The 22,445-nt window shown below is 44.6% G+C and overlaps 1 long non-coding RNA gene across 1 annotated transcript in view; it reads left to right on the forward strand.

Annotated features, from left to right (window-relative positions):
- LOC138435570 (uncharacterized) overlaps nucleotides 1-22,208 on the forward strand; it is a 59,357-nt gene extending 37,149 nt beyond the window's left edge. The window contains exon 4 of the long non-coding RNA XR_011255141.1: nucleotides 21,800-22,208. This is a non-coding gene — a long non-coding RNA (uncharacterized lncRNA). The remainder of the gene's footprint in view (nucleotides 1-21,799) is intronic.
- The last annotated feature ends 237 nt before the right edge of the window (nucleotides 22,209-22,445 follow it).

Genomic DNA, 22,445 nt, shown 5'->3' on the forward strand with positions numbered 1-22,445 from the left:
GTTCCCTCCAGCAATTCAATGAACAGCAGTTATATTAGGACCTTTACAGTTGACTTGGCTCTGTATCGTCCTAGTGACTTTAGGAGAATCACCTTGGTCTTTGCTTCTGACATCTGGTTGCTTCTCTTCCAGATGACCCCCAATATTTTCTGCCTTCTCCTATCCATACCCTCGGATAGTCCCCTCCCACTCTGTACCAGGTAAATAAATGGGTATTTTAATGTATATTCTATATGCAAGAAACTGAGCCTCAAAGGAGTTAAGTACCTAGATTAGTATAATGGGCTAAAGCTGATATCAAACCCAAGACTTGGTTCACCTTCTCATGATGCTATTCCTTGAAAGGAGAGGAAATGAAATGAATGAAATCAGGTGTTTTCCATTGATTCAAATGGTTGCTCACAGGGTTAAGCAGTGCTCTCCCGCTCAGTGGCAATATACAAACACATATTTACCCTTCAAAATTCTTTTCAATTAAATACATTAATGAATGATGTGTAACATCAAGAGGCATGTGTACCTTACCTCCCATCCTCCTCTGTCTTTTTAATTAATCAACCTACCCCCTCTTATGTTGGTACAGAGATAGATTTACATAATATCCTTGTTGCCATGGCTGATATTGCCCTTTGTTAGTTAACTCTTAAAGGGGGAGTCCTGTAAAAGCCTGTAAATGACCGCATGAATTATGCATAAGGGCTCAACTCAAGTCATGCATATAAAATGGGCATTAAGATCACAACCTTTACTATCTTATCCTTGTGTAAAGATCTCCACACAGGGCTTGCTAGCCTAGGCTGCAGCTCTCTCGTGGCACAAAATGGAGTTTGATTTATTGGTTTGAACTAATTTACAAAATGGAGACCAGTAACCAAGAAAATCAAGTTGCATAGACACAGTTGGCATCAGGCAAATGATAATTATACACTTTTTAAAGTTTCCTTGTACCTTGTAGAGCATTATATAAAATTCTGTGGGCACAGTGAGTGATGAAATCTAATTCCCTTTCCTCCTGCCCAGCCAAGAAGAACCAGTTTGAGACTGGTGAATGGATATGCTGGAAAGTTCAGAAGGTACTAGAGGAGATTCATATTCAAACGTCATCTCCTGTTCTCCAAACTTAATCTCCGTGAAGCCTTTGAAGATCAAACTGAGGGACAGTCCATTGCTAACTTTAGAAAGATGGTGATACAATTAGTTCAAACCCATCTTCTTACGAAATGCTTAGGCTCTTAAAGATTCAAGGATATCTCACCAATGGTGTCTTGTCTGTTCTTTTGTCCGAGACTCTTAACTAAACTCTGGGCTTCCCAGGTGGCACTAGGGATAAAGAACTCACTTGCCAATGCAGGAGACACAAGAGATGCAGGTTTGATCTCTGGGTTGTGAGGATCCCATGGAGGAGGAAATGGCAACACGCTCCTGTATTCTTGCCTGGAGAATCCCATGGACAGAGGAACCTGGCGGGCCATGGTTTGTAGGGTCACAAAGAGTCAGACACGACTGATTGACTTAGCATGCACACTAACTAAACTGTAGCGTGGCCTGTTGGAAAAGGGCATCCCGGCGTGGTTTGATTGGATCTTGTTTGGGAGAATTTGGTTTTGTTTTTCAACCTAAGTATAGCTTGTTGATGCTTTCTGATGACGGTAATGGAAAAATCAAGATTTGGGTCAGCTGGCAAGCATGCCTAGTATAAGCCATGGCCATCCTCACCAGGCTTCCTGTCCCTGATGTGGTCTCCCTGCCTCCCTGCTCACTCCTGCCCATTTCCACACAGCAGCTGAAACCACCGATGGCTTCCTGTCACACTTAGCAAAAAGTCCAAGCCGCTCACCCTGGTCTGTGATGCCTCTATGATACGGCACCCCCTGGCTTTCCTAACTAATGTTGTACTACCCTCCCCTTGCCCATCACTTTCCAGCCTCTGTTTCTTTTCAGTTTTTTGAACATATTAAGCTTGCTTCTACCTTCGGCCTTGTTCCTTTTGCCTGGCATGACCCCAATGCCATGTCATTGCCTTTCCAGCTCCTTCCTGTCATTTCCATTTCTTATTAAAAGTCACTTCTCTGGAGCACCCTTCCCTGACCACTCAATCTGAATTAGTAATTTGAGCACAGAACTTGGTTTCATTTTCGTCTTATTATGTCCTGAAATTTCCTTGTTTATCCAATCTATTTTCGTGTCTGGCTTTCCCCTACCAAACTATAAGCTCCAAAAGCAGGAACCTGCTATGCGGAGCTCTGGCTGGCACTAGCAGACGCTCAGTGTTTGTTGAGTGAGCAAATGAATGAATAAATGCCTTTGCTTTCGTTTGCATCAGTCATTTTGGAAAAATATGTTGGTCTTTTTTGATTTGAATTGAGTTCAATCGTTTTGTAAAAACTAATCTTTCCCGGTTAAAATCAATTCATAGTTTAATAAAAACAACTACAGGAGCCAGCTCAAGCTTCCATAAATTAGTGTGGGCTTCCCAGGTGGCTCAGTGGGTAGAGAATCCACCTGCAGTGCAGGAGACGCAAGAGATGCCAGTTCGATCCCTGGGTCGAGAAGATCCCCTGGAGGAGGGCGTGGTAATCCACTCCAGGATTCTTGCTTGGAGAACCCCATGGACAGAGGAGCCTGGTGGCTACAGTTCATAGAGTCACAAAGAGTTGGATATGACTGAGCACACACCTCTCACATGTACAATTCAAATCTCTGACTCAGATGCTTGCAAGCACCATTCGAGTTACAAAGACTGGTTCTGAGACTGCCTTCCTTTGCCTTCATGAAGGCTCCAATGACCCAACACAAGTCCTGTGTTTTCTGTAAGTTTATTGACCCACAGGATTGCTGTCCTCCTGAACTCCCTCCTCCTTTGATAGTACTGAGTATTCCACTCATCATCCCTTAGAGATGATAATTAGCTATTAGATAATCTCTGCTCTGTTGAGGGGTGGGATTTGCAGGTAGGTTGGTAACTCTTTGAAGATGGCATGAGGGTCTTTGTCCCTTTCTTTCTCCTGAGCTTCTGTCTTAGACCCTTTCACACTATGCTTGTCCTATGGATAGTCTGTTGACCTGCAGAACCCAACTCCAGTGGCTTTTCCTCCAGCTTCGTTTATTGTTAAGTGACTGTCAACTCTTGGCAGTGGTGGGGTCCCAGGACAGTGTGCCCCTAGTTTTGGCCATGATCTATGGCAGTAGGCAGGGCAGAGTTCAAAGTGGGGATTGAATAGTAGAGTGCTTCCCCTTTTCCTTGTGGTTGAGAACACCCAGTGAGTGAAGTCATTCTTAGCTAGAAATGGGTTGTAAAAAGGCAACAACTAGATTCCTTTATCTCCCAGAATAGCTTTTCCCGAAAGAGGGAGATCTTTGCAGCTGAGGTAAAGCCTAATTTTAGCTGATGCTGCTGAGCATCATTTGGGCACCCTGGACCATGACATTCTCCCTCCATAGCCAGGGACCCATGAGCATCCCTTGCCAGATAAATGATGAAGCATTAACAACTGACTCCAGACATCTTCTTCCCTTGGAAAGGGGTTTGAATCTTGAAATAAACCATGTCCTTAGTATAAAGATACGTGTTGCAGTCCATGGGGTTGCAAATAGTTGGATACGACTGAGCAACTGAACAACAATAAAATGGTGAAAATCTCACTTTTCTTCACAGAAGACAAAATTTCCTCTCTCCGTAGGAAAACTGTTACTCTTAAGTGATTCTTTTTTTAAAGACATTTGGCAGGAGGGTGGGCATCTGAGTTATAATCTTAGGTCCTGGCACTGTCTTCTAAGGAAGGTACGTTCCAACAATTAAAAAAGCACAAGGACAATTCCTTCGCCCAGCTCTTTCTCACTGGCAAGGTGTTTCTTCTCTCCTACAGATTAATCCTTTCATCTTAAAAGCCTTTCTGCCTTTCTGTACTGTACTTTTATTAAAACATAACTCTCTCTGACAGGGATGGACCCAAAGACGTCCATCAAGGGATAGGTTATGGATGTGGTCCTTCGTGTATGCTGCTTGGAGTCCTGTAATAATATATAACAATCCTATAGTATAGAATTGACCACATTACTTTTTTCACGATTGTCATCCCACCAAGTAGACAGGGACCCTAGAGAGCAGACACCTTATCTTAGCCATCTTTTCACCCCCAGGGCCTAGTCCAGTGCCTGGCACACAAAGGGTCCTTAAGAAACATTTCTGAATGAATGACCCACAGCGGTAGATGCTTCCGCGTCTAGAAGCCAGCTGGACTGAAGAGTATCACACAGATGCCAGCACAGAGTAGCGGGGAGGGGTCTCCAAAAACAAAGGGAAGAGGGCCCCAAGACCCCAGAGTCGTCTGCCCGTGGTGACACACAACGCAGACTGTAACGAGGAGAGTGGCCTCAGTAGGGAGAGAGTGAAGCTTCTTGAGAGACGCCTCTGTCCTACTGACAAGCCCAGGCCCCTCCTTCTGTGACTGTGACGACTGAGTGAAGCTGTTTCATCTCCTCACTCATCAGTAAGATTCTTCCTTGGCTACAGCATTTGGTGTGTGAATTCTAAAGATAACCCTGGGAACAACACCTTCACTAAACCGAGGGAATTAATCTGGGCTTCAGGATGGGCTTGTGCCTGAGATAATGGCAACTTGATTTTCTCAGGTCAAATCTCCCCCTGAAAGGTGAAAACCGTACTTCCTTGTCGACCCCATGCTGAGGGCTGAGGCTGGTAGTGGCTGCTGCCCGGCCACAGGACGGTCCCCATGGTGCATAGGATGATAGAACAGTGGGCCCCTGTATAACCACCCCCACCCCATGGCTTCCCACATGGAGTGAGCCAGGATCCTGGGGGCTTGGCTGGGATGGATTGTCCCCTAAAGCACAAGACAGTCAGTGTCACAGTAGGCATTTCAAAACAAGTTTCCAGCATGCTGTCAAGATGCGTACTTGTCACCGAGCGGTGTGTGGGTTCCTCTGGCAATTTTCTTGCTAGGAGCCATTGCTGCTTCTGTGATGACAACAGCAACAACTAATCTTCTTAGGAAACACTCAGTTTGTGCGAGGCATAGTTCTAAACAGCTGTGCACGCACGTGTGCACGTGTGCTCAGCCCCTTCGTTGCGTCTGCCTCTTTGAGACCCCATGGACGGTAGCCCCCCAGGACCCTCTGTCCATGGGATTCTCCAGGCAAGAGTACTGGAGTGGGTTGCTGTTTTTTAACTCCAGGGGAATCTTCCCAACTCAGGGATTGAATGCTCTTCTCTTGTGTCTCTTGCTTTGGCACGAGGATTCTTTACCACTAGTGTCACCTGGGAAGCCGCAAGTGATCGTTCATGTATGAATTCACCTAATCCTCATAGCACCCCTGTGAGGCAAGGACTGTAAGCTTCCCGATTCACAGATGGGGGCAGATAAAGATGGGCACTCTTTCAGGGCTGTATCTTAGGGGTCCTTTTCCTATTTGAGAGCAATGTTTGTACAACAAGACTGGGCTTTTGGGTTTCCCATCTCAGGGAATCTCTGTCTGCCTGGTTCCACCTCCTGCCTGGCTACCCTCTTTGTGGCCCCCTTACCTTGACCTTTCATTTCCACTGAATGTCTGACAGTCAATTCTGAGTTCTGAGTGCCCTGGGCTCATATCACAAAACAGCCCTGCCTCACCCCAGCACACAAAAAGCTGGCCTCTGGGATCCCTGCCTGGGCTCCTATGGGTGGTTCCACAGGCTGCTGGGCTCCAGAGGTAAAGCGCACGGTGGGGCAGAAATACCAGGTCCTCTTGGGAAAGAAGATGCGCAGCCGCGGGCAGGGCTTCCTGTGGAGGCAAAGGACGCACACGCCCGTTCCATTTCTATCATGGGGAGTGCTCTCCAGCTGCTGAGGCTTTGGAGGACAACCTCAAGTTCATTGCATGGGCATCAAGTGTTCTGATATTGGATGGAGGACTTCCTTAAAATTGGCCGCCTCCGTTACTGCCTGCCTCTCTTCTATACAATCTAAATCTGGACTGACCTCCTACTTGTTCTTTTAGACTTTATTTTCAGGCCGTCACAGACTTAAACATACATGCTCACTGATTTGGCTGCCTCAGGTCTTAGTTGCATCACGTGGGATCTCCGTTGCTGTGTTCGGACTCTAGTTGCACTAGGCAGGCTCACTGGCTGTGCGTTGTGGACTTCGTTGCTCTGAGGCATATGGGATCTTACTCCCCTGGACAGGGATTGAACCCATGTCCCCTGCATTGGAGGGCAGATTCTCAACCATGGGACCACCAGGGAAGTCCCTTCATAGACTTTTTTAAAGAGCAGTCTTAAATTCAGTGCAAAACTGAGTAGAAAGTACAGAGCTTCCCGGTCTATCCTCTTTCCCTGTGTATGCCCTTCGTTCCTCCACTATGAGCATCCTGCACCAGAGAGGTACATGCGTTAAAATCAGCGAACCTAGATTAACACACCGTGATCACCCAGAAGCCATAGCTTGCATTAGGGTTCATTCTCAGTGTTGTGGTCTGTGGGTTTAGATGACTACTTAATGACATTGTCCATCACTAACAGTATTGCCCTAAATAACCTCTGTGCTCTGCCTGTTCATCCCTCCTTTGCCCTAAACCGTTGGCAACCACCAATCTTTTTATCATCCCCAGAGTTTTGCCTTTTCCAGAATGTTATAGAGTTGGAATGATTCAGGATGAAGCCTTTTCAGAGTCAACCTTCTACTTTTCATCTTTCTATTACTTCCTTTCTCAGACCCTTTTCAAATTCAAAGTTTGGGTCCTTGGTCGTCTTGGGTAGTCACATAGTGAGCACAGCCGGTAGAGCATCTACGTAAAGAAAAAGACCGGGGAACACAAGGGATCTTCAATGGCCAGAAATTCCCCTCCCACTCTACCTTCTGTTGAGACTGCCCTTTCAGTTAAGATATTGAAGTTCCCTGTTAAAATACAAACGTGGTATCTGAAGGGGTGATTATTATTAAATTATTAAACAATAACATACTGACTCAATAGCTAAAGGATAACAAGAATCTGGGTGAATGTGCCCAAAAGGTAGGGCTTCTGGGAGCCAAGGAACTGACTAAGGAGTTTCTTGGGTTTGTGTAGTTGCACAGTCTGGACACCTGAAAAAGTGGAGAAAGATAGAAAAATGTGTTGGTGTCATGGAAGGAAAACACACTTGGGAGTCAAAGAACAGAATAAAGTATTCCCTAGTATCTTAGTTATCTATTTCTGTGTTGCAAATTACCCCCCAAACTTAGCGGCTTGAAAAAATAAGTATCTCACAGTTTCTATACATCAGAAATTTGGGAGCCACTTAGCTGGTAGGTTCTGGCTTACAGTCTCTCATGAACATGTAGTCAAGATGTTAGCTGAGGATGCAGTCATCTGAACACCTGACTGGGTTTAGATCCTTTTCCAGGGTGGCTTACTCACAAAGCTTTTGCTAGGAGCCTCTTTGCTTTGCTGCCTGTTGGAGGGGGGCCTTAGTTCTCTCCACAGGGCTGCTTGAGTGGCCTTACAACATGGTCACTGACTTCCCCAAGGGTGATGAGGTCAAACAGGGAGAAGGCCACAATGCTTTTTATGACCTGGTTACTATATAGTCATTTCTGCCATATTCTTTTTTATTAAACATCAGTTACTAAGTCCATTTCATGCTGAAAGAAAGAGGAATTAGTAGATTCTACTTATTTTAAGAAGTAGTTTTGGAGAATCTGTGGACATATTTTAAAACTTCTCTATTTTTTTTTTTTTTAATGCTGTATGTATTTACACAGCCAGAACTCCTGGAAAAGTGGAGAGAGAGAGAAACGTGGTATAGTGGGGAGGATAATCTATTTGGCATCGAAGCCCTGGGTTGAGTTCTGGCTTTTCCATTCACCAGCTGGTGACTCCTAGGAAATCACAAGTACTCTGAACCTTCCTTTCCATTATCAGAATTAGGTGGACAATATGCCTTCCTTACAATCTGTAAGCCTTCTAGAGGCTGAGTGTGATGTGTGTGAAAATCTATTTGTGCATCATAAAATGTTGCGCAGACTTACGCTGCTTTGATTTTTTATTATTACTATTTTTAATTTTGGCCACTCTAGTCTGTTTCAGTGTGCAGGCTTTCTGTTGTGGTATATGGGCTTTTCTTGTTACAGAATACGGGCTCTAGAGCATGCGCTCAGAGGTTTCCATGCGAGGGCTTAATTGCCCTATGGCATGTGGGATCTTAGTTCCCCAACCAGGAGTCAGAACCATAGCCACTGCACTGGAAGGTGGATTTTCAGCCACTGGACCACCAGGGAAGTCCCAGCTTACTCTATTTTCATATTTGGGCTGGTTTTACATGTGGTAAAGCAAAATTTACCCTCTTCTCTTATGGGCAGAACCCAAACATCTGCCCCTTTCTCATCATAAAGTGATGGTCACAGAGTTCTTACCCAGTTTTCTTTCAGGAGCAGGGTTTTAGGTTTCAGGGAATTCATGGGGTTAGGGCTTCTTGTTACTTCAGTTCAGTCAGTCCAGTCGCTCAGTCGTGTCTGACTCTTTGTGACCCCATGTATCGCAGCACACCAGGCCTCCCTGTCCATCACCAACTCCCGGAGTTCACTCAGACTCATGTCCATCGAGTTGGTGATGCCATCCAGCTGTCTCATCCTCTGCCATCCCCTTTTCCTCTGGCCCCCAATCCCTCCCAGAGTCAGAGTCCTTTCCAATGAGTCAACTCTTTGCATGAGGTGGCTAAAGTACTGGAGTTTCAGCTTTAGCATCATTCCTTCCAAAGAACACCCAGGGTTGATCTCCTTTAGAATGGACTGGTTGGATCTCCTTGCAGTCCAAGGGACTCTCAAGAGTCTTCTCCAACACCACAGTTCAAAAGCATCAGTTCCTCAGCACTCAGCTTTCTTCACAGTCCAACTTTCACATCCATACATGACTACTGGAAAAACCATGGCCTTGACTAGATGGACCTTTGTTGGCAAAGTAATGTCTCTGCTTTTGAATATGCTATCTAGGTTGGTCATAACTTTCCTTCCAAGGAGTAAGCGTCTTTTAATTTCATGGCTACAATTACCATCTGGAGTGATTTTGGAGCCTAAAAAAATAGTCTGACATTGTTTCCATTGTTTCCCCATTGTAATGGGACCGGATGCCATGATCTTCGTTTTCTGAATGTTGTGCTTTAAGCCAACTTTTTCACTCTCCTCTTTCACTTTTATTAAGAGGCCTTTTAGTTCCTCTTCACTTTCTGCCATAAGGGTGGTGTCATCTGCATATCTGAGGTTATTTATATTTCTCCCGGCAATCTTGATTCTAGCTTGTGCTTCTTCCAGCCCGGTGTTTCTCATGATGTACTCTGCATAGAAGTTAAATAAGCAGGGTGACAATATACAGCCTTGACGTACTCCTTTCCCTGTTTGGAACCAGTCTGTTGCTCCATGTCCAGTTCTAACTGTTGCTTCTTGACCTGCATATAGGTTTCTTACCCTTTCCCAAATTCCTCTGGAGGCCTGGGTGAAACATTCTATGAAGACTTCAGTCCCATTTCTTGTAGAAGCAAGTTGAAGACATCTCTAATTAGGATCAGATAGACTCCAATTCAGAAAACAGATGCATTTTTGTACCAACAGAACATTTTACATAGAACCCTTTCTCCCTATTGCTAAGCCATGCTTTATTTTCCGTTTAGTTATGTGATAGCAAATTTTCATTGAAATGATATAAAAACAGATTTGTGTGTTGAGGATGGTGTAATTTTCTTTCCTTTAAACTCATTTCCATTGGTTATTGCACCCTTTTTAAAAGAATTCTTTGCGTTTGAGTCACTAAGCACTGAAAACTGTAGACCTTACACAACAGACTGGTTCCAAATAGGAAAAGGAGTCCATCAAGGCTGTATATTGTCACCCTGCTTATTTAACTTATATGCAGAGTACATCATGAGAAACGATGGGCTGGAAGAAGCACAAGCTGGAATCAAGGTTGCCGGGAGAAATATAAATAACCTCAGATATGTAGATGACACCACCCTTATGGCAGAAAGTGAAGAGGAACTAAAAAGCCTCTTGATGAAAGTGAAAGAGGAGAGTGAAAAAGTTGGCTTAAAGCTCAACATTCAGAAAACGAAGATCATGGCATCTGGTCCCATCACTTCATGGAAAATAGATGGGGAAACAGTAGAAACAGTGTCAGACTTTATTTTTGGGGCTCCAAAATCACTGCAGATGGCGATTGCAGCCATAAAATTAAAAGATGTTTACTCCTTGGAAGGAAAGTTATGACCAAGCTAGATAGCATATTCGAAAGCAGAGACATTACTTTGCCAACAAAAGTCCGTCTAGTCAAGGCTATGGTTTTTCCTGTGGTCATGTATGGATGTGAGAGAGTTGGACTGTGAAGAAAGCTGAGCGCTCAAGAATTGATGCTTTTGAACTGTGGTGTTGGAGAAGACTCTTGAGAGTCCCTTGGACTGCAAGGAGATCCAACCAGTCCATTCTAAAGGAGATCAGTCCTGGGTGTTCATTGGAAGGACTGATGCTGAAGCTGAAACTCCTATATTTTGGTCACCTCATGCTAAGAGTTGACTCATTGGAAAAGACCCTGATGCTGGGAGGGATTGGGGGCAGGAGGAGAAGAGAACGACAGAAGATGAGACAGCTGGGTAGCATCACCGACTCAATGGACATGAGTTTGGGTAAACTCGGGGAGTTGGTGATGGACAGGGAGGCCTGGTGTGCTGCGATTCATTTGGTCGCAAAGAGTCGGACATGACTGAGTGACTGAACTGAAGGCTTGTAATGGTGTCAAATGATGTGTTTGTTCCAAGGGACCCTGTGATTTCCACTTTTACCTCCTAAAAACTTTCTGTGTTGGGAACGATCTTGGAATTGTAAAAGATTGTAGACATTTAGATTTTATGGAGTAATCTGTGAAATCAGTTTTAGGAGTGTAGCCATTCAAACAAGTATCATCCAAAATATTTTCTAGGTGGATGGTTAAGAGGGAAGGAAATACATCTTGAAAACTGGAAATGGGCTCCTGCAAAATTCACTGTAACCTTTATATTTCAACCAGGCCAGAACTACCAACCAATCAGGACTTCCCTGGTGGTCCAGTGGTTAAGAATCTGCCTTCCAAAGCAGGGGAGGCAGGTTTGATCCCTGGTTGGGGAACTACGGTTCCACATGCTGCAGGGCAACTAAGCTTGTGTATCATAACCAGAGAGAAGCCCACGTGCTTCAGCTGAGACTCGACACAGCTCTCCCTCCCCCCACCAAAATCTACCAGCCAATCATGTGTGGCTTTCTCTGTGTGATGACTGAATGTGAGTCTGTTTTTTAGGGTCTTGGTCCACGTAACATTTCCACTCTTTTGGAACATGATGGACCCAAGCAGACTGAGCCCAGATTATCTTTAGGGCAAGTCTCCCCTTCAACCCAGTCACAGGGGATTCCTGTTATCTCAAGGTACTTAACACTCTTCCAGTAAAGTCAGTTTAAATTCTCTAGAAAGTATTTAATAATGGATGATAGATATATTTTTTAACCAAAAGATTGGGGAAAGTAGAGGAAGATAGGGATGAGTATGGCTCCAAACTGGAAATGATTCATTTCCTACACAAGCCCCTTTCTTCACTATGGCAGAGATTGCCAATTGTCAAAGGGTCAGATCTTTCCCTTTACTCTCCAGAATCTACAGAAACACGCCTCTAGTTTTTAATTGAATAATTTAACTTCAAATATTTATTTATTTATTTGGCATGCCAGTTCTTAGCTATGGCCCACTGGGTCTTTGATCTTTGTTGCAGCACATGGGATCTTTAAGCTATGGCATGTGAACACTTAGTTGCACCATGTAGGATCTGTCTCCCTGACTAGGGATCAGGCCAGGGTCCCTTGCATTGGAAGCATGGAGTCTTAGCCACTGAACCCTCAAGGAAGTCCCATGCCTCTAGTTTTTAGCTGGACACAAGGTCATCCAACATCACTTGCAGCTAGGTACACTGTGTACTGAAGTTCTGCGTGGTGGTACATTAAATAGAAATAGGGTCTGCACTTCCCAGGAAGTTTTCTTGAAAAGTGGGGCTCTTGCTCCTCCCTTTTTCCTCTTCTAGTGACTGGAATGCAGATACGATGGCTAGAACTGGAGCTGTCATCTTGGATTGGGAGGTGATGTTAGAAATGGAACCACATCCAGCAGAGTCATAGAATAAAAAGAGCCAGGCCACCCTTTAACCTCCACACATCCACTGAAAGTTTGTCCAGCTGGCATCTTTGCCTTAACATGTTGCCTCATGATGCTGTGACCATAGGAAGAGTGTTACCTGGTGGTTAAGAATGCCAGCTTTCCAAGTCAGGTGATTTGGGCTGAAATCCTGGCTTCATCACTTATTAGCTGTGTGACCTTGGGCCAAAATGGCAACCCACTCCAGGATTCTTGCCTGGAGAATCCCATGGACAGAGGAGGCTGGTGGGCTATAGTCCATAGGGTTGCAAAAAGTCAAACACGACTGAAGTAGTTTAGCACAGCACATGATCATGTCATGCCAGGTGACAGATTCCTCCCATTTTGCATACTGGTACATTTAAGTCAGAAATTTAGATAGGGCATATCAGGACAGTTGGTCTCTGCTATCTGGTGTCTGGGGCCTTAGCTGGAAACTCATAGGCTGAGGGGGGTAGCTCTGCAGCTGGGGGCTGACATCATCTGAAAGTTCCTTCACTCCCACTTCTAGCTGTTGAGGCTGGCTGGCAGCTGAGACCTCAGCTGAGACTATCAGCCAGAGAACTGCACACAGCTTCTTCAAATGGCTTGGGCTTCTTCTCCATGGTGGTTATACTCCGACAGCAAATGTCCTGAGAAAGACAAGTGAAAACCGGATCACTTTGCTGAAAAAGTGAAAGTCGCTCAGTCATGTCTGACTCTTTGCGAGCACATGCCATGTAATTCTCCAGGCCAGAATGCTGGATTGGGTAGCCTTTCTCTTCTCCAGGCAGTCTTCCTAACCCAGGGATCAAACCCAGGTTTCCCGCAGTGCAGGCAGATTCTTTACCAGCTGAGCCACAAGGGAAGCCCACTTTGCTGACCTAGCCCCAGAAGTCAGGCAGCATCGCTTCTGTCACATTCTGCTCATTGAGACAGTCACACAGCCCTTCACCCTCACCCCCCAGGTTCTAGGGGAGGGGGGCTGGATGCCAACTCTGATGGGGCAGTGACAAAGTTCTGGAAGAGCATGTGTGCTTGGAACTATTATTGGAGCTAATTTTGGAAAAGAGAGTCTGCCATACTGTCTTAAGCTTCCTGTTCTTCATCTGCAAATGAGGATAACCATATCTACCACATAAGGTAGCAGAGACACTGAAAATATGTAATCAGGAGTATAGCCTGGACACTTACCAATCACAACAGTCACCAGCATGAGGCCTTTAGTCTAGAGGACAGTCCTGGATGTCCCCAGAGAAAAGGAAGGCTGGAGAGAATGTTGTGAACATGGGAGGAGGGCTGTCACTCAGTGGTCGCAGGGCAGTGCATACTTCACCAACCAGTAAAGAAGTATTTCAGGACTTCCCTGGTGGCTCAGATGGTAAAGCATCTGTCTACAATGTGAGAGACCTGGGTTTGATCCCTGGGTTGGGAAGCTTCCCTGGAGAAAGAAACGGCAACCCACTCCAGTACTCTTGCCTTGAAAATCTCATGGACAGAGGAGCTTGGTGCAGGCTACTGTCCATGGGGTCACAAAGAGTCGGGCATGACTGAGCAACTTCACTTTCTTAAAGAAGTATTTCAGTAGCTTAAAAATCTACTGAAGGCTGAATGTCAGCTCTGCTTGTAAGGTTGTTTCGAGGATTAAATAAGACACTGCATATAAAGTGCTTCAGTTCAGTTCAGTTCAGTTCAGTCGCTCAGTCGTGTATGACTCTTTGCGACCCCATGAATCACAGCACGCCAGGCCTCCCTGTCCATCACCAACTCCCGGAGTTCACTCAGACTCATGTCCATCGAGTCAGTGATGCCATCCAGCCATCTCATCTTTGGTCGTCCCCTTCTCCTCCTGCCCCCAATCCCTCCCAGCATCAGAGTCTTTTCCAATGAGTCAACTCTTTGCATGAGGTGGCCAAAGTACTGGAGTTTCAGCTTTAGCATCATTCCTTCTAGAGAAATCCCAGTGCTGATCTCCTTCAGAATGGACTGGTTGGATCTCCTTGCAGTCCAAGGGACTCTCAAGAGTCTTCTCCAACACCACAGTTCAAAGGCATCAATTCTTCCGCACTCAGCCTTCTTCACAGTCCAACTCTCACATCCATACATGACCACTGGAAAAACCATAGCCTTGACTAGACGGACCTTAGTCGGCAAAGTAATGTCTCTGCTTTTGAATATGCCATCTAGGTTAGTCATAACTTTTCTTCCAAGGAGTAAGCATCTTTTAATTTCATGGCTGCAGTCACCATCTGCAGTGATTTTGGAGCCCCCAAAAATAAAGTCTGACACTGTTTCCACTGTTTCCCCATCTATTTTCCATGAAGTGATGGGACCGGATGCCATGATCTTAGTTTTCTGAATGTTGAGCTTTAAGCCAACTTTTTCACTCTCCTGGCACATGGTAAATAAACAGAATAGACAGCAGCCATTATTGTTATATCTGGTTTTGGTACTTTTCCATTCTAACATGCAATGTGAAGATTAAAAGCTTAAAAACATGAGACCCCTCTGTATTGTTTCTCTTTCCTTTAACATGAGGACTCACTGTCTTTACCTCCCTGTGAGCTTATAGGCCCTGTGAACATCCAAGGTCTTTAACAAAACAAATGGATGACCTTTTAATGGATAGATTTTTTTTAAGAAATAAGGAGCCTGTTTTTTTTTTTTTCCTTCTTACTGGAAACCATGAGTCAATGATAGCATTGCTCTGTATAAGTCTCTTCAACAGCTGTACAAAGCTTGAGATTTTCCTCCGTGTTTTGGTTATGCCTTGTCTGCGAATTGACCTGGTGACGGAATAGAAACAAAAGAGTATTGCCCGGCTGTAATTTCAGAAGGGATTTCTGTGGCTTCATAGAGAAGTGTGCTTTGCACCATGGAACCTCATATCCTAAATTTAGAATAGGCTGAGAGAGACAGAGTTCAGAGCTGTAGTTCCTCATAGCATAGGAACCTTCTTTAATAATGAAATTAGGCTCCCAGAACCTGACTCACTAGCACATTTCCTGGACATGAAAGAGCTCTCCGGAGCTGGGCTGGCAGATATCTGAATTCTCTGGAAAAAGGCTGATTGATGGTGAAGGATTTTCCACAATGCTGGGGAGCCACATTTTCTTCCACATCAGCTGAGAAGGTTCAAATGAAAGCTGATAAATGCTGACAGGAAGGAAAGCTAACTTTAGCTTTGCACAGCTACACAGCAGTCTAGGCCAGAACACCCAGATATCTCCTTTGTTCTGTCTCTGAGCCACTCCATAGTTCTCTGGGCTGCTATTCAGTGTGTTTCTGCTGTGGGAGTAGGCTCCACACTGTTCCTGCCGGAGTCTGGTCAGACCTGCAGCCATGGTCTTCTCCACCCTGAGGCAGTCTCTGGGATGCCATGAATGCTGGGATTTCACCCTGTGTGGACTGAGGTGTGTGTGCGTGTGTGCTCAGTTGCTCAGTTGTATCCGAAACTTTGTGAGCCCTGTAGCCTGCCAGGCTCCACTGTCTATGGGATTCTCCGTCCATGGGATTCTCCGGGCAAGTATACTGGAGTGGGTTGCCACTTTCTACTCCAGGGGATCTTCCCAATTCGGGATTGAGCCTGCGTTTCTTGAGTCTCCTGCACCATCTTCACCATCTGAGCAGCTGGGAAGCCTGTGTGGACTGAGGTGGGAGACAGTAACTCCCCCATAGCTCCTGAATTAGTACAGGAAGGGTGCTGTATGACACTGAACTCCCCTGGGCAGAATTGAGGGAGGGACTGCTGAAAGGCGGTGTGTACGTGGCACCCGGAAATTTGCTTCCTCACCTGTCTTCACTGGTTTGCGGTGTGGCACTCCACCGTCTTCTCGGGCCTCTAGGTGAGCTCCTGGGCCATCAGGGTTCTCCTGGAGTGGCTGGGTCTGCCTCTGCCCATTCCTTCTCTGTTTTTCTGTTTGTAGCCCAAACACGGACCCCTTCTTCCTCTCCCAGGTGTTATTTATTTGCTTTCACAGGCAAATAACTGGCCTCTTGGCAACGCGCACTGGGGCCACCACATATGAGATGGGAACACATATCTCCTAGATGTTTTACTGTGACCTGGAGACCTTCACTTAACCCTGTTAATCAGAGGAAGACGAATTTTAATTGGGTTCTAATCCAGTCATCCACTATGAAAGCAAATTTCATTAACCTCTTGGTTAATGAAAGGCCTTAACAAAGCTACACGTACTTCATCCAGCTGATCTTTACTGATAGCAGATTCATTCTCTTTTATTTATTTATTTTTTATTCACCAAACACTTACAGAGTGCCTATTGCATACAGGGCACTGAGTTGTGGGGAGGCAAGGACAGTAAATAGTTCCAAGCACGAGGCATCCCACTTTGGTGAGAGACAAATGGAGAGATGAGGTGGGGGCAGAGTGGGGTCACTCACTCAGCCTGGGCTCACTGGAGTCTGCTTCCCAAACTCAGCGCCCCCCTGGCAACATGATCAGAAACTTAAGACCGTTGGAAAGCTTTTTTGGTGGGTAGGATAAAGCGTTCAGGAAATAGTTGCTCGTGTGTTTTCTCAGCTCCTGAGAACCACGGAGAGAGAGGGGATCTTGAAGACACACAGAACAAACCTGAAAAGCTCTCAAATGTCTCCACTGAGCTCCGCCAGGTGGGCAGCAAGGAAAACTTTGGAAGGGTTTCTGTTTAGTCCGGTCATTGTGGAAACTCAATAGTCTACATTTTGAAGAAACTTTTTATTTCGAAGATCAAAGCCAGTGTTTCTCAAGTGTTTTAGAGTAGGATTTCTACATCATGTTCCAGTAACCCTATATATTTAAAAAATGATTTCCACCTGAAACTTGTTTCACAAAATAATACTTAAACTGTGTGGAATGCACTCTATTTTCTCTCCTTTTCTTTTCTCCTCCCTTCCTCCTCTCTCCTTTCCTTCCTTCCTCTCTTCCTTCTTTCTCTCTTTCCCTCCTTCTCTCCCCATCTCCCTCTCCTGCCGGTAACTACCCACTTCAATAATTTAACAGATAACTAACGAGTTTTTAATGCTCATCTCTAGAACCCTGAGGGCTTCCCTGATAGCTCAGTTGGTAAAGACCATATCTTTGGCTCTGCCCATCATGTCTGCAAGAAAGGCACTTAGAGGTCAAAGTGGGGGCCCTGGCTGGGACAGGAAGGCTCACCAGAGCAACATTTTGCTGTGCACAATTGAGTGAGTTTATTTTTCTTCCCGTGACTTTTGAAGCTTTCAAGATTGGCTACAGCAGCTCTTGCTGCACCATAGAACAACTTTTTTTCTATAATCCTCAGAGCTTTCTGAACCTAATAAATCTAAACACTTGGAAATGACTTCAAATTGTTAATTGGAGTCATTTTAGAAACATCATCAATTAGTTCATGCTCATAAAGAATACTCAGCTCACATTTAATAGTGTTATTTCTTGGATCTGAGTAGTTGTTAGAAAAACCCTATTCAGTGTGGTTCAGTGGTTGGGGTTCCTGCTGGAAGTCAGACATGTCACTAAATAGATGGTGCCCCAGTTTGTTCATCCATTAAATGGAGGTAATAGGGGAGCTCCCTGATGGTGAAGTGGTTACGACTGCACCTTCCAGTGCAGGGGGTTCAGGTTAGGGAGCTAAGATTACATATACCTTTCAGCCAAAACCCAAAACATAAAACAGAGACAATATTATAACAAATTCAATAAAGACTTAAAAAATGGTCCACATAAAAAAAAATCTTTAAAAATAAATGGGGTCAATAAGTCCTGCTTTCGTAGGAGTATTGTGAGAATTAAAGGGTAGTAGGCTGTCATGCTCTTCACAGAATTCCCGGCTTAGGGCAGGTGCACAGTGGTAGCTGAGGTTCGGTAGTGCTGCCCTCCAGCACGCCGACTCCAGACTCATCGCCGTATCCACCTTGCTCAAGTCAGCAGTCCCTGCCCATAGCTCTAGGAGATGGTTTTGCTGAGATATATACTAGGCATATTGAGATTTCTTTGTTTGGACCCTGCTTGATTCCCCCTAGATGACCTGCCTCACTTGTTGGAAGATAGGAGAGCACTTGACTACAACAAGGAAGTGAAACTCTCCACTGCTTTTCAGAAGGATGCATAAGTGAGGCTGTCCCTATGCATGCATACTCAGTTGCTCAGTCAGTCCGACTCTTTGGGACCCTTTATTGACCATAGCCCACCAGGCTCCTCTGTCCGTGGGATTTTCTAGGCAAGAATACAGGAGTGGGTTGCAATGACCTTCTCCAGGGGATCTTCCCAACCTAGGGATTGAACATGGGTCTGTTAAACATCTCTTGCATTGCCAGGTGGGTTCTTTACCACTAGTGCCACCTGGCACGTCCCCAGACTTCCCAAAACTATCTATTTTTGTGGGGATGTCCTCCATGCAGAAGACTCACCCTTAAGGGAGAGACACAGACAAGACTCCTAAATGTGACTGAGTTTGGATTAAAGAGTGACAACCATGATCTGTGATTTGGGAAAGGGGAGAATGGGGACAGAGGGGGAATCCCATGGACAACTGAAACCTGGAAAGCATTTACTATAAAACATGTATTTTGCACCTACTGTTCACACTACCCTGTACCAAAACACACAGACCACCAAGAGCTTGCTAACTAATTGAGAGTTAAAATACATTTGTAGATTAACTTTCAAAACTGACGAGAACTCATGGGCCACTGAAGAATGAGGCTCCATGCCTATTATTTTTATCACAATGTGTATGTAATGCATTCTGGACATTTTCCAGATAGGCCCCATGGAGGAGGCTGGACTGAAGCTGAGTCCTCCTAGGGATAAATTCCAGATGAGTGAATAGGATGAGGGGAAGACCATAAAGTCGAAGAGAGTGATTTGGGGAGAAACTGAGTGTCCCAGTGGGAGTAGAATGGAGCACAGGGGTGTGCACATGTAAGAAAAAAGATTGAACAGTTAGACAGGAGCCAGATTGTACTTGCTACCCAAGGTGCCTTTTATCCAGCTGTTTCATGTTCAGCCTTTCACCAGATTGCTAACAAGTAATGGAAGGACCAGGGCTAGATTACGGTCAATCTATGCAGCCATGAAATTAAAAGACGCTTACTCCTTGGAAGAAAAGTTATGACCAACCTAGATAGTATATTCAAAAGCAGAGACATTACTTTGCTGACTAAGGTCCATCTAGTCAAGGCTATGGTTTTTCCCGTGGTCATGTATGGATGTGAGAGTTGGACTGTGAAGAAGGCTGAGCGCCGAAGAATTGATGCTTTTGAACTGTGGTGTTGGAGAAGACTCTTGAGAGTCCCTTGGACTGCAAGGAGATCCAACCAGTCCATTCTGAAGGAGATCAGCCCTGGGATTTCTTTGGAAGGAATGATGCTAAAGCTGAAACTCCAGTACTTTGGCCACCTCATGCAAAGAGTTGACTCATTGGAAAAGACTCTGATGCTGGGAGGGATTGGGGGCAGGAGGAGAAGGGGATGACCAAGGATGAGATGGCCGGATGGCATCACTGACTCGATGGACTTGAGTCTGAGCGAACTCCGGGAGTTGGTGATGGACAGGGAGGCCTGGTGTGCTGCGATTCATGGGGTCGCAAAGAGTCGGACACGACTGAGTGACTGAACTGAGCTGATGACCTAAACACAGACCCACAATGATGCCTCCTTGGGTGGTCCATCACTTCAAATAAAGGATCTGTTACATAAATCAGCTGAGGAGTTAAATGCTAGTCAGACCTAGCTCTTCTGTTTATGCTGGACGGAATGAAGCTCTCCCACTGTGAGATGGAAACAAATGACCTATCTGATGACACCTTCAAATCAGACTTAAAATTTAGTCACTTGGTGAGTCAAAGAAAATTATTTTTTAATGATTTTGATTGAAATTGAGCATAAGTGGATAACGACAATTACAAAAAATTCAACTCGGATCTAGAGGGGCAGTGAAGTGTTAAAGGCATGAGCTAGAGGTGCCCTCTCCTTTGGGCAATGAAGGACATGCTAATTTTTTCTTCATATTTAATGCAGGACTAAAGAGAACAAGAAAAAGAAGAAAGGGCATGGGTACTTCCCCAGGCTTATGTAAGGTTAACTGGGAGGGGATGGCTGTGAGCATATTGAGGCATTTTTGTCCCAGGTGTGACCCAGGATCTGTCACATAGAATTCAAATGAACAAACATTTATTGACTGTCTACTATGTGCCGGTGTTTCAAACTAGCAGTAAAAAAATGACCAAGACTGGGTCCTTCCTTGAAGGTATTCATAGCCTGGTGAGGGAGGCATGCAGTGAGTAGGTGAAATATACTGTGATCACAAATAAGATAGCCCCGTCACTGACTCAATGGACATGAACTTAAGTAAACTCTGGGAGATAGTGAAGGACAGGGAAGTCAGTCCAAGGGGTCACAAAGAGCCAGACATAACTTAGCAACTGAACAACAACAAGGAAATGGTGTGTAGGCTGCCTTTGGAGGAGAGGAGAAAGCAAAGGGTTTTTGCTAAGAGGAAAATAAAAGGCATTTTAGGCAAATCTGACTCATTGAAGGAGATCAATGCATACTTGTTGAATGAATGGAGTGATTAAAGAGCATGTGGCCAGGCATAGCACAATGCACTAGCATAGGGTAATACACACACAATCCAGAGGGAGACAGTGCGTCATTTGCAGTAAGTTTCATACACAAGGAAACACTAAGAAAGCCAGGCCTGACCTAAGATGTGTACTGCTGCAGAAGTTGTTGCAAATGGTTTCCCTGTACAGCATCCTGGTAGAGAACTAGTTAGTTAGGTATTTCGGTTGGCCCATCAATAGAAAGACATCAAAGGAGCTATGAAAGCACAGGTGTTCATAATTCTAGTGAAAGGATTGGCTGGATACCAATACAAACTCCAGATTTTATATGTTTATATCTATATTTTATACACATATTATGTATATATTTTATATGTATATGTATGGATATGTTTTGTATGTGTATGTATATATATTTGTATATGTATAAATATGTATGTATATGTAATGAGGCTTCCCAGATGGTGCAGTGGTAAAGAATCCACCTGCCAATGCAGGAGACTTGAGTTTGATTCCTGGGTCAGAAAGATCCCCTGGAATAAGAAATGGCAACCCACTCCAGTATTCTTGCCTGGAAAACTCCATGGACAGAGGAGCCTGGAGGGCTACAGCCCATGGGGTTGCAGAGAGTCAGACATGACTGACCAACTGAGCATGCACAGAACGCATGTATATATAATATGTATATATATTATGTACAAATACATTTTTAGGAGCAATATATGGAGCAATATAGAATCACATTATTTTGCCCCATCCTTCCCAAGGTGGATTGTTTCAGAGCTGAGAGGTCAGCCAGATGTACAGGGATGGAGCGTTGCTAGTTTTCCTGGGAAAGGACTGGCATGAACATGGCCAGGCTCATAAGAATGCGTGCACATTGCTGTTTTCGCAAGGCCTTCAGGGGCTTTTCTAAGAGTCTTTCCCCTGATCTCATGACCATGTTTACCGTGTGCTTAGTTGGAACCTTCTCCCCACTGCTAATAATATGTCTTGTGTTATGTAATAATGTAATAATATAGCCCCTCTCAGAGCACTAGTATTCATATTATCGCATCTGAAACTGACAGAAGCCCTTGTTCTGTGCTTTCTTTTTACAGATGCAGCCCAGATCTCTGCACTTTAAAAGGCCTCTGCATTGAACAAGCCTGTGTGACTTGGCCAGGAAGCCACAGGGAGATGCAGATGCCAATACACATGGAAATGGGGCTCCTTTTTTTTCCTAAAGAAAACAGGCTTCATTTTTCCTTAGTGCCACTGAAACGAAATGCTTGAGCCTGTTTTTATATGCAGAAATATCCCCAGTTCAAAAAGAAATAAAGTTAATTCAAGAAGCAAATGTCTACCTACAGGTATCTGAAACAAACATGACCAGGTAACCCAGATTTCAAAGGAAAAATCCCAATTGCTAATGCTTAGTAATTGTATAGCTGATTTTATATAAATTGCTAAATTTCTTTGAATTTTGCCTCAATAAAGATGTGTATGCCACTAAATGTGAGACACAAATCATATAATGATTTATTATCAGATTTTATGTCCTAATTTTTGTTTTTGAAAAATAGAGTCACCATTCTTAAAGGAAAACAGTATCAGCCTTCAAATTAGTGTCCTAAAGTAGACTGACCCCAAACTGACTTCATCAGGAACCAGACTGGTATAAGGCAGGGCTATATCTCCAGACCACAGCAAAACTCAGTGATGGACACTGGGGTACAACCATCAAAGCAGTGTGAGGCTAAACCA

The sequence above is a fragment of the Ovis canadensis genome, chromosome 1 (genome assembly GCF_042477335.2).
Source record: "Ovis canadensis isolate MfBH-ARS-UI-01 breed Bighorn chromosome 1, ARS-UI_OviCan_v2, whole genome shotgun sequence".
Taxonomy (NCBI): domain Eukaryota; kingdom Metazoa; phylum Chordata; class Mammalia; order Artiodactyla; family Bovidae; genus Ovis; species Ovis canadensis.